The sequence below is a fragment of the Equus caballus genome, chromosome 5 (genome assembly GCF_041296265.1).
Source record: "Equus caballus isolate H_3958 breed thoroughbred chromosome 5, TB-T2T, whole genome shotgun sequence".
NCBI classification, from domain to species: Eukaryota; Metazoa; Chordata; class Mammalia; order Perissodactyla; family Equidae; genus Equus; species Equus caballus.
Genome location: NC_091688.1, coordinates 34940718 through 34951001, shown reverse-complemented (window position 1 = coordinate 34951001; position 10284 = coordinate 34940718). Strand labels below are relative to the sequence as shown.

At 43.7% G+C, this 10284-nt stretch overlaps 1 protein-coding gene across 2 annotated transcripts in view; it reads left to right on the top strand.

Annotated features, from left to right (window-relative positions):
* Positions 1-212: 212 nt before the first annotated feature.
* LOC138915106 (neuroblastoma breakpoint family member 6-like) overlaps positions 213-10284 on the top strand; it is a 35454-nt gene continuing 25382 nt past the window's right edge. Inside the window, exon 1 of one of the 2 annotated variants that reach the window (XM_070266907.1) lies at positions 213-383. The gene's annotated coding sequence lies outside the window, so the exon portion shown is untranslated. Of the gene's footprint in view, positions 384-2980; positions 3223-10284 lie in introns of those variants that run through there. The other variant, XM_070266906.1, reaches the window with a different exon arrangement.

Genomic DNA, 10284 nt, shown 5'->3' with positions numbered 1-10284 from the left:
AGAAAGAACGGTGAGAATTATGCTTCGATATTTTTTGGAAACAGGTCGCTATCAGCAGAAGGGCAGACAGCTATTGGGAGTGGTGGCTGAAAGGTGGTCCCCAACAGTGGTGGCCTTTGGAAGAGACCAGGCAGCCTTGGGCATCAGCACAGCCTAGGCAACTGGAAGGCAGTGGCTCCTCAGATTCCATGACACCCCCACCTTCCAATTCTATTATTGTAACACCAGACCGTTAACTGGCGAACTGAGTCCTCTCTCCATCACTCCTGTCTGACTCTGAGTTACAGGCGGTGCCTGTGGCTCTGAGCTCTGTCATCTTGAACCTTGTTTGGCAGTTCCAGACCCTCAGCTGTTGTGGAGTGCTGATCAAGTCGTTCTCCACCGTGAGTTAAGAAGTCTTGTTTGACGTAGTCCCATTTGTTTCTTCTTGCTTCTGTTTCCCTTGCCTGAGGAGACATGATAATCCAAAGGATACTGTGAAGACCAATGTCAAAGAGTGCACTGCCTATGTTTTCTTCTAATTTTCTGGTTTCAGGTCTTACATTCCAGTCCTTAATGCATTTTGAGTTAATTTTCTGTGTCGTGTAAGATAATGGTCTACTTTCATTCTTTTGCATGTGGCTGTCCAATTTCCCATTAACATTTATTGAAGAGATGTTCCTTCCCCACTGTACGTTCTAGGCTCTTTTGTCAAAGATTAGCTGTCCAGAGATGTGAGGGTTTATTTCTGTGCTCTCCATTCAGTTCCATTGATCTTTGTGTCTGTTTTCTTTCCAGTATCATGATTTTTTTTTTTGAGGAAGTTTAGTCCTCATCTAACATCTGCCACCAATCTTCACCTTTTTGCTGTGGAAGATTGGGCCTGAGCTGACATCCATGCACATCTTCCTCTATTTTCTTTTCTGTAGGACCGGTGCCACAGCATGACTTGTTAAGCAGTGAGTAGGTCCACACCCGCTATCCGAACTGGCGAACCCTGGGCCGCTGAAGTGGCACATGTGAGCTCAAAGCACTCTGCGTGCCAACGGGCTGGCCCCATAATGTTTTGATTAATAGAGCTTGTAGTATATTTTGAAATCAGGGAGTACCATGCCTCCAGCTTTGTTTCTTTTGTCTCAGGACTGCTTTGGATGCAGGTGCTTATTATAATGATTGACCTGGGGGTAGGAAACATGGAGCTGTATAACTTTTATGCAAAAGACAAAAGCAGGACAGAGCAGAACAACAAGGATACTTTCAATCAAGTCGCTAAAGCAGGGGAGAAACTGTTGGAGGACTCTAGAATGGAAGGGGACCTGGGCCATCTGACTGCATTTTAACTTCATCCATTTTATAGCATAGACATGAGGCCTTAGGGACATACGCCTCAGGCACCCGGCACTCCACCTTGACAACAGTGAGAGCCATAATTTCAAATTCTAGCGTGCTTTGAGTAGAAGTGAAATTTACTCTTTCTGCTCATCGATGAGACCAATCTTCTCTGAGTCTCTCACTTTACAAAGTAAGTCCTGTCATTCTTCATTCAAACTTCAACAGTGAGGTTTGAACTCAGAAAATCTTATAAATATTCTAGCCACCTAACAAAACACCAGAAAGTTGGCAAGTCCATTCCAGTTCAGGACAGTTGGGCCCACTAGACCACAGACTTTGAGACATAAAGAAAAGAATGTCACATCCAACTGACACCAAAAGAGAGATTTCTTTAAAGCTTTTCATGGCTCTGACACACCAATAGCATTCCACAGTGTCGTTGGAGGATGGCGTGGCGTGGGGAGGAGATGAGCCTCAAAAGCGGTTGATGCGGTCCTCTGTCCTTTACCTTGACATGAAAGCTCGGTGGTACATGGCCAGACCCATCGCGCCCTCAGCTCGGGCGAGTGCAGCAGCTAAACTGAAGAGACCAATGCCACAGGGGGTCTCCCAGGTCTCCTCTTCACAAGACCCGGGTGGGAAGAGATGACAAGAAAGTGAGCAGGGCATTCAGGGCACCACTTTCCCCTGCCTGCCTGTGCCTCTCTTGTCAACCTCAGCTTCTCTGTCACTGAACCCCATCACACACATAACACTGTGGGTCATCAACCATCCCTGAACCGTGACCTTGAAATTCCACGTTCTGGTAGAGGAATATAACCGCAGGTCAGTAGCATGACGACAGCTCGAAGGGATCTGTCCAGCAACAATCCATCAACACTGCTCCGCATCCCTGATCTGTTCCAAACGTGAGTGAACTGAATGACGACAAGAAATAGCATCAGGTTGACAAGTGTTTGCAAAAGAAAGGGCCACTACGTGTATTCAGGATATACTCATAAACCACTGTAATCATTTTCAGAGCTGGAAAAGAGCTCTTGTGGGACTAGAAGGCATAATATGTGGATATCCGGAACCAACAAGTAGGAAAGATAGTGTTTACAGACACTTAAAAAGTAACAACCACAAAAGCGGCCCACACATAGAGAAGGATTTTAGGAGGTAGAGATGTCACACTGACTTAAGTTTGAAGATAAGCGAACATGCTGCCCTAGTGAGGGGCAAGAAGTCGACACAACACAGGGATGCAGCAAGAGGAGTATTGTGAGTCAGGACAGAGAATAATTTTTTAACGAAGTATTCATTCACTTAGTATTACACTCTGCTTTTGTCCCTTTTAATGGATGTAGAAAAAACTGGAGAAAGCCCAGCGAATAGCAGCATGAGAGTCTACAAGTTTGCCATCTTTCACGTATGGGAAAACCTTAAGATCGGTTTACATTTAGAGAGAAAGTGGGGTGACTTCGTGACGGTGCTTCAGAAGACAAACTTTGTTGGGACACTGGTTTCTCTTTCTGTTTTGAGATGCACACAGGAATGGGCACTGAGAACTATGCTTAGATATTTTCTGGAAAGAGACAGGTCGGTAGCGTCACCACGAGAGTAGACAGCTGCTTTGGGGTGATGCCCATCAGCAGTGGCCTTCATAAAAGGCCGGGCAGCCTGGGGTAGCAGCAGGGCCTAGGCAACTGGAAGGCAGGGGCTCCTAAGATTCCATGACACCTCCACCTTCCAATTCTGTTATTGCAACGCCAGACCGTTAACTGGCGCGCTGGGGCCTCTCTCCATCACTCCTGTCTGACTCTGAGCTGCAGGCGGTGCCTGTGGCTCTGAGCTCTGTCATCTTGAACCTTGTTTTGGCAGTTCCGGACCCTCAGCTGTTGTGGAGTGCTGATCAAGTCGTTCTCCACCGTGAGTTAAGAAGTCTTGTTTGACGTAGTCCCATTTGTTTCTTCTTGCTTCTGTTTCCCTTGCCTGAGGAGACATGATAATCCAAAGGATACTGTGAAGACCAATGTCAAAGAGTGCACTGCCTATGTTTTCTTCTAATTTTCTGGTTTCAGGTCTTACATTCCAGTCCTTAATGCATTTTGAGTTAATTTTCTGTGTCGTGTAAGATAATGGTCTACTTTCATTCTTTTGCATGTGGCTGTCCAATTTCCCATTAACATTTATTGAAGAGACATTCCTTTCCCCACTGTACGTTCTTGGCTCTTTTGTCAAAGATTAGCTGTCCATAGATGTGAGGGTTTATTTCTGTGCTCTCCATTCCGTTCCATTGATCTTTTTTTTTATTTTTATTTTTTATTAATGTTATGGTAGATTACAACCTTGTGAGATTTCAGTTGTACATTTTTGTTAGTCATGTTGTGGGTACACCACTTCCCCCTTTATGCCCTCCCCCCACCCCCCCTTTTCCCTGGTAATCACCGATCAGATCTGCTTATCAATATACTAACTTCCACCTATGAGTGGAGTCATATAGAGTTCATCTTTCTCTGACTGGCTTATTTCGCTTAACATAATACCCTCAAGGTCCATCCACGTTGCTGTGAATGGGCCAATTTTGTCTTTTTTTATGGCTGAGTAGTATTCCATTGTGTATATATACCACATCTTCTTTATCCAATCATCAGTTTCTGGGCATGTAGGTTGGTTCCACGTCTTGGCTATTGTAAATAATGCTGCGATGAACATAGGGGTGCAACGGACTCTTGAGATTTCTGATTTCAGGTTCTTAGTATAGATACAGTAATGGGATGGCTGGGTCATGGGGTATTTCTATTTGTAACTTTTTGAGAAATCTCCATAGTGTTTTCCACAGTGGCTGTACCAGTTTGCATTCCCACCAACAGTGTATGAGGGTTCCTTTTTCTCCACAACCTCTGCAACATTTGTCGCTCTTGGTTTTGGATGTTTTTGCCAATCTAACGGGTGTAAGGTGATATCTTAGTGTAGTTTTGATTTGCATTTCCCTGATGATTAGCGATGATGAACATCTTTTCATGTGTCTATTGGCCATATTCATATCTTCTTTTGAGAAATGTCTGTTCATGTCCTCTGCCCATTTTTTGATCGGGTTGTTTGTTTTTTTGTTGTTAAGCAGTGTGAGTTCTTTGTATATTATGGAGATTAACCCTTTGTTGGATAAGTGGCTTTTAAATATTTTTTCCCAATTAGTGAGCTGTTTTTTTATTTCAATCCTATTTTCCCTTGCCTTGAAGAAGCTCTTTAGTCTGATGAAGTCCCATTTGTTTATTCTTTCTATCGTTTCCCTCAACTGAGGAGTTATAGTGTCTGAAAAGATTCTTTTGAAACTGGTGTCAAAGAGTGTACTGCCTATATTCTCTTCCAAAAGACTTATTGTCTCAGGCCTAATCTTTAGGTCTTTGATCCATTTTGAGTTTATTTTGGTGTGTGGTGAAAAAGAATGGTCAATTTTCAATCTTTTGCATGTGGCTGTCCAGTTTTCCCAGCACCATTTGTTGAAGAGACTTTCTTTTCTCCATTGTAGGCCCTCTGCTCCTTTGTCGAAGATTAGCTGTCCATAGATGTGTGGTTTTATCTCTGGGCTTTCAATTCTGTTCCATTGATCTGTGGACCTGTTTTTGTACCAGTACCATGCTGTTTTGATCACTGTAGCTTTGTAGTATGTTTTGAAATCGGGGATTGTGATTCCGCCGGCTTTGTTTTTCTTGCTCAGGATTGCTTTAGCAATTTGCTGTCTTTTGTTGCCCCATATGAATTTTAGGATTGTTTGTTCAATTTCTGTGAAGAATGTTCTTGGGATTCTGATTGGGATAGCATTGAATGTGTAGATTGCTTTAGGTAGTATGGACATTTTAACTATGTTTATTCTTCCAATCCATGTGCATGGAATGTCTTTTCATCTCTTTATGTCATCGTCAATTTCTTTCAAGAAAGTCTTGTCGTTTTCATTGTATAGATCCTTCACTTCCTTGGTTAAGTTTATCCCAAGGTATTTTATTCTTTTCGTTGCGATTGTGAATGGGATTGAGTTCTTGAGTTTTTTTTCTGTTAGTTCATTGTTAGTGTATAGAAATGCTACTGATTTATGCACATTAATTTTATACCCTGCTACTTTGCTGTAGTTGTTGATTATTTCTAATAGATTTTCTATGGATTCTTTGGGGTTTTCTATATATAAGATCATGTCGTCTGCAAACAGCGAGAGTTTTACTTCTTCGTTACCTATTTGGATTCCTTTTATTTCTTTTTCCTGCCGAATTGCTCTGGCCAGCACCTCCAGTACTATGTTGAATAGGAGTGGTGAAAGTGGGCACGCTTGTCTTGTTCCTGTCCTCAGAGGGATGGCTTTCAGTTTTTGTCCATTGAGTATGATGTTGGCTGTGGGTCTGTCATATATGGCCTTTATTATGTTGAGGTACTTTCCTTCTATACCCATTTTATTGAGGGTTTTTATCATAAATGGGTGTTGGATCTTGTCGAATGCTTTCTCTGCATCTATTGAGATGATCATGTGGTTTTTGTGTTTCATTTTGTTGATGTAGTGTATCACGTTGATTGACCTGCGGATGTTGAACCATCCCTGTGTCCCTTGTATAAATCCCACTTGATCATGGTGTATAATCTTTTTGATGTATTGCTGTATTCGGTTTGCCAAAATTTTGTTGAGGATTTTTGCATCTATGTTCATCAGTGATATCGGCCTGTAGTTCTCCTTCTTTGTGTTGTCCTTGTCAGGTTTGGGGATCAGAGTGATGTTGGCTTCATAGAATGTGTTAGGGAGTACTGCATCTTTCTCAATTTTCTGGAACAGTTTGAGAAGAATAGGTATTAAGTCTTCTTTGAATGTTTGGTAGAATTCTCCAGAGAAGCCGTCTGGTCCTGGACTCTTATTTTTGGGGAGGTTTTTGATTACCGTTTCTATTTCCATACTTGTCATTGGCCTATTCAGATTCTCCATTTCTTCCTGATTCAGTTTGGGGAGATTGTAGGAGTCTAGGAATTTGTCCATTTCTTCCAGGTTGTTCAATTTGTTGGCATATAGTTTTTCATAGTATTCTCTTATGATCTCTTGTATTTCATTGGTATCTGTTGTGATTTCTCCTCTCTCATTCCTAATTTTATTTATTTGCGATTTCTCTCTTCTTTTCTTGGTGAGTCTGGCTAAGGGTTTGTCAATTTTGTTAATTCTTTCGAAGAACCAACTCTTTGTTTCATTGATCCTTTCTATTGTCTTTTTTGTTTCAATATCGTTTATTTCTGCTCTTATTTTTATTATTTCCCTCCTTCTACTGACTCTGGGCTTTGCTTGTTCTTCTTTCTCTAGTTCTGTTAGGTGTCGTTTGAGGTTGCTTACGTGAGCTTTTTCTTGTTTAGTGAGGTGAGCCTGTATTGCGATGAATTTCCCTCTTAGGACTGCTTTTGCTGCATCCCAAATGGTTTGGTATGTCGTGTTATCATTTTGATTTGTCTCCAGATAATATTTGACTTCTTCTTTAATTTCTTCAATGATCCATTGTTTGTTCAGAAGCGTGTTGTTTAGTCTCCACATTTTTGCACCTTTCTCTGCTTTTTTCTTGTAGTTGATTTCTAGTTTCATAGCATTATAATCAGAAAAGATGCTTGATATTATTTCAACTCTCTTGTATTTATTGATGTTTGCTTTGTTTCCCAAAATATGGTCAATCCTTGAGAATGTTCCATGTGCACTTGAGAAGAATGTGTAACCTGCTGTTTTTGGATGAAGTGTTCTCTATATATCCATTAAGTCCATCTGGTCTAATTTTTCATTTACTTCTATTATTTCCCTGTTGATTTTCTGTCTGGATGTTCTGTCCATTGGTGTTAATGGTGTGTTGAGGTCCCCTACTATTATTGTATTGTTGTTGATGTCTTCTTTTAGTTCTATTAAGAGTTGCTTTACAAATTTTGGTGCTCCTGTGTTGGGTGCGTATATATTTATAAGTGTTATGTCTTCTTGGTGGAGAGTCCCTTTTATCATTATATACTGTCCCTCTTTGTCTTTCTTTATCTGTTTTGCTTTGAAATCTACCTTGTCTGATATTAGTATAGCGACACCTGCTTTCTTTTGTTCATTATTAGCTTGGAGTATTGTTCTCCATCCCTTCACTCTGAGTCTGTGTTTGTCTTTGGGGCTGAGGTGTGTTTCCTGGAGGCAGCATATTGTTGGATCTTGTTCTTTGATCCATCCTGCCACTCTGTGTCTTTTGATTGGGGAGTTCAATCCATTTACATTTAGAGTGATTATTGAGATGTGGGGGCCTACCACTACCATTTTGTGTCTTGTTTTCCGGTTTTCTTCAGTTTCCTTTGTTTCTCGTCCCATGGTTTAATCTGTTCTGAAGTAGAGCTGCTACTCTCTGTTGTTGTCCTTCTACTTATCTCCTCTGCTCTTGGTTTTGTAGCCCCTTTCCTTTTTTGGATTTTTCAGGAATGAGGGTATTCCTGAGGATTTCCTGAAGAGGAGGTTTTGTGGCAATGAACTCCCTTAATTTTTGTTTATCTGGGAAAGTTTTTATTTCTCCATCGTATTTGAAGGATATTTTCGCTGGGTAGAGACTTCTCGGCTGTAGATTTTTGTCCTTCAGATTTTTGAATATATCATTCCACTCTCTTCTCGCCTGTAAAGTTTCTGCTGAGAAATCTGCTGATAGCCTGATGGGGGTTCCTTTGTAGGCTAGTTTCTTTTGCCTGGCTGTCCTTAGTATTTTCTCCTTGTCGTTGACTTTTGCTAGCTTCACTACTATATGCCGTGGAGTTGGTCTTCTTGCATTGATAAAGTTTGGAGATCTATTGGCTTCTGTCACCTGAAGATCCATCTCCCTCACCAGATTTGGGAAGTTCTCAGCCATTATTTCTTTGAATAGGTTTTCTGCCCCTTTCTCCTTCTCTTCTCCCTCTGGTATACCTATAATCCTTACGTTGCATCTCCTAATTGTGTCTGATAATTCTCGGAGAGTTTCTTCATTTCTTTTTAGTCTTACTTCTCTCTCCTCCTCTGCCTTCAGCAATTCTATATTGCCATCTTCCAAATTGCTAATTCTTTCCTCCATATTATCGGCCCTACTGTTCAGAGCATGTAGATTTTTCTTAATCTCCTCTATTGTGTTCTTCATTTCCAGTATTTCTGTTTGGTTCTTCTTTATCGTATCAAACTCTTTTGTGACATAGCTCCTGAACTCGTTGAGTTGTCGGTCAGAATTCTCTCTTAACTCATTGAGTATTTTAATGATGGCTGTTTTGAAGTCATCATCATTTAGGTTATATATCTCATTTTCTTTGGGATTGTTTTCTGTGTGTTTGTTATTTTCTTTCTGTTCTGGAGATTTAATGTATTTTTTCATATTGCTTGATGTTGTTGATTTGTGCCTCCGCATAGAGATAGAGTTTAGTTGCTCCTTTCACTTGTTTCTGCTGCTGCGGTGGGGGAGCAGCTGTTTATACTGCACCAACCAGGAACCCTATCTGCAGTTGCTAACTGGGCCTGGGCCCCTCCTCGTAGTCACAGTGGTCCTTTGGATTCCCTCCTCTGCCTTGGGGGCTGTCTCGGGGGGCTTCAGGCTGCTGGTGCCTACTGTTGCAGCCCACGTAGACGTGCTCCCTCCTTGGTGTCTGCAACGGTGTTATGGGCTTTTTCAGCGGCCAGGGGTGGGATCACTTATATTTGTCACTCCGTCGCTGTCAGCACCCACAAAATCTCACTTGTCCACTATGGGTTGCAGGAGAGCTATTGGCATCTTCTACAGTCTGTGGTTAGTTCACCTAGCTATGCTGCTTTTGTCCCAGGTTCTTCCAGCCTTGTGGCTGCCGGATGGGTGCTTTCTACTAGTGCTGTGCAGAGGCTTTCCCTGAGGCTGCTGTGAGCCTGTAGGGTTTCCCCCTAGGCTATGGAGCTGGGTCGCTGGAACTCCCCCCAGCCCCAGTCCTGTTCCCCAGGAACTCGGGGAGCCCTTTGCCCTGTCTTGGGGGATAGCCAGAGATCCTGATTTCAGTGGTAGCTGGTCAGCTGCTGCCCTGCCTGATATTCTCCTCTCCGGGACCCTCCCAGTATTGTGGATGCTGGGCGTGGCCCCTCCGCTAATAGCAGAGAGTTTTGTCTGCTGCCCGGGCAGAACTCTGGAGCTTCCCCTCCGGGCCGCGGAGCCGGCCTCTGGAGCTTCACCCAGCCCCAGTCCTCTCCAAGATCTCCAGCAATCCCTAGCCCCACGGGGCGGGCAATGGCAGCTGGAGGTCACTTCGCCCTCTGGGGTTCTCTCCGGGACTTTCCCGGAGTTGTGAATGCTGGGCATGGCCCCTCCACTAATGGCAGACAGAGAGCCCTGTCTGCTGCCCAGGCAGAACTCCAGAGCTTCCCCTCCAGGGCGCAGAGCCGGCCCCTGGAGCTTCACCCAGCCCCAGTCTGCTCGGAGATCTCCGGCACTCCCTAGCCCCACCGTGCAGGCAGTGGCAGCCGGGGGACCTCCGTACCCTCAGAGACTCTCTCTGGGACCCTCCGGGCGCCATGAGCACCAGGCGGGATCTCCCCGCCAATGGCGGGGAGAGACTCTCCCCGCTGGCCCAGGTGTGCAACTCCAAAGTTTCCCTCTGCCTTTAGGAGTAACGGCAGGAGGTTTAGGTAGGGTTCTGGTCACCTGTTTCCACCGTCGCTCCTCTGTTGTGTGCTCGCTCCTGCCCTAGATGTGTGTTGATCTTCTGGGGGCATCCGTTGGAAGAAAGCCGCTTGCAGGTACTAGGCTGTTGGGTCGGGGTCGGAGAGTTTTCACCTATTTCCACATCCTCCTGGAGGAAAGTCCGTCCGCCTTTCGATGTATAGTCGCGTGGGTCTCTCAGACGTCCTGAGATGCAGTCTTGATATCCTTTGTTAAGCGATAAGTGTCCAAATAATTGTAGACTCGAAGGGGGAGAGACAAAGAGGACTACTCATGGCGCCATCTTGGATCGAGCTCCAGTTCTATTGATCTTTGT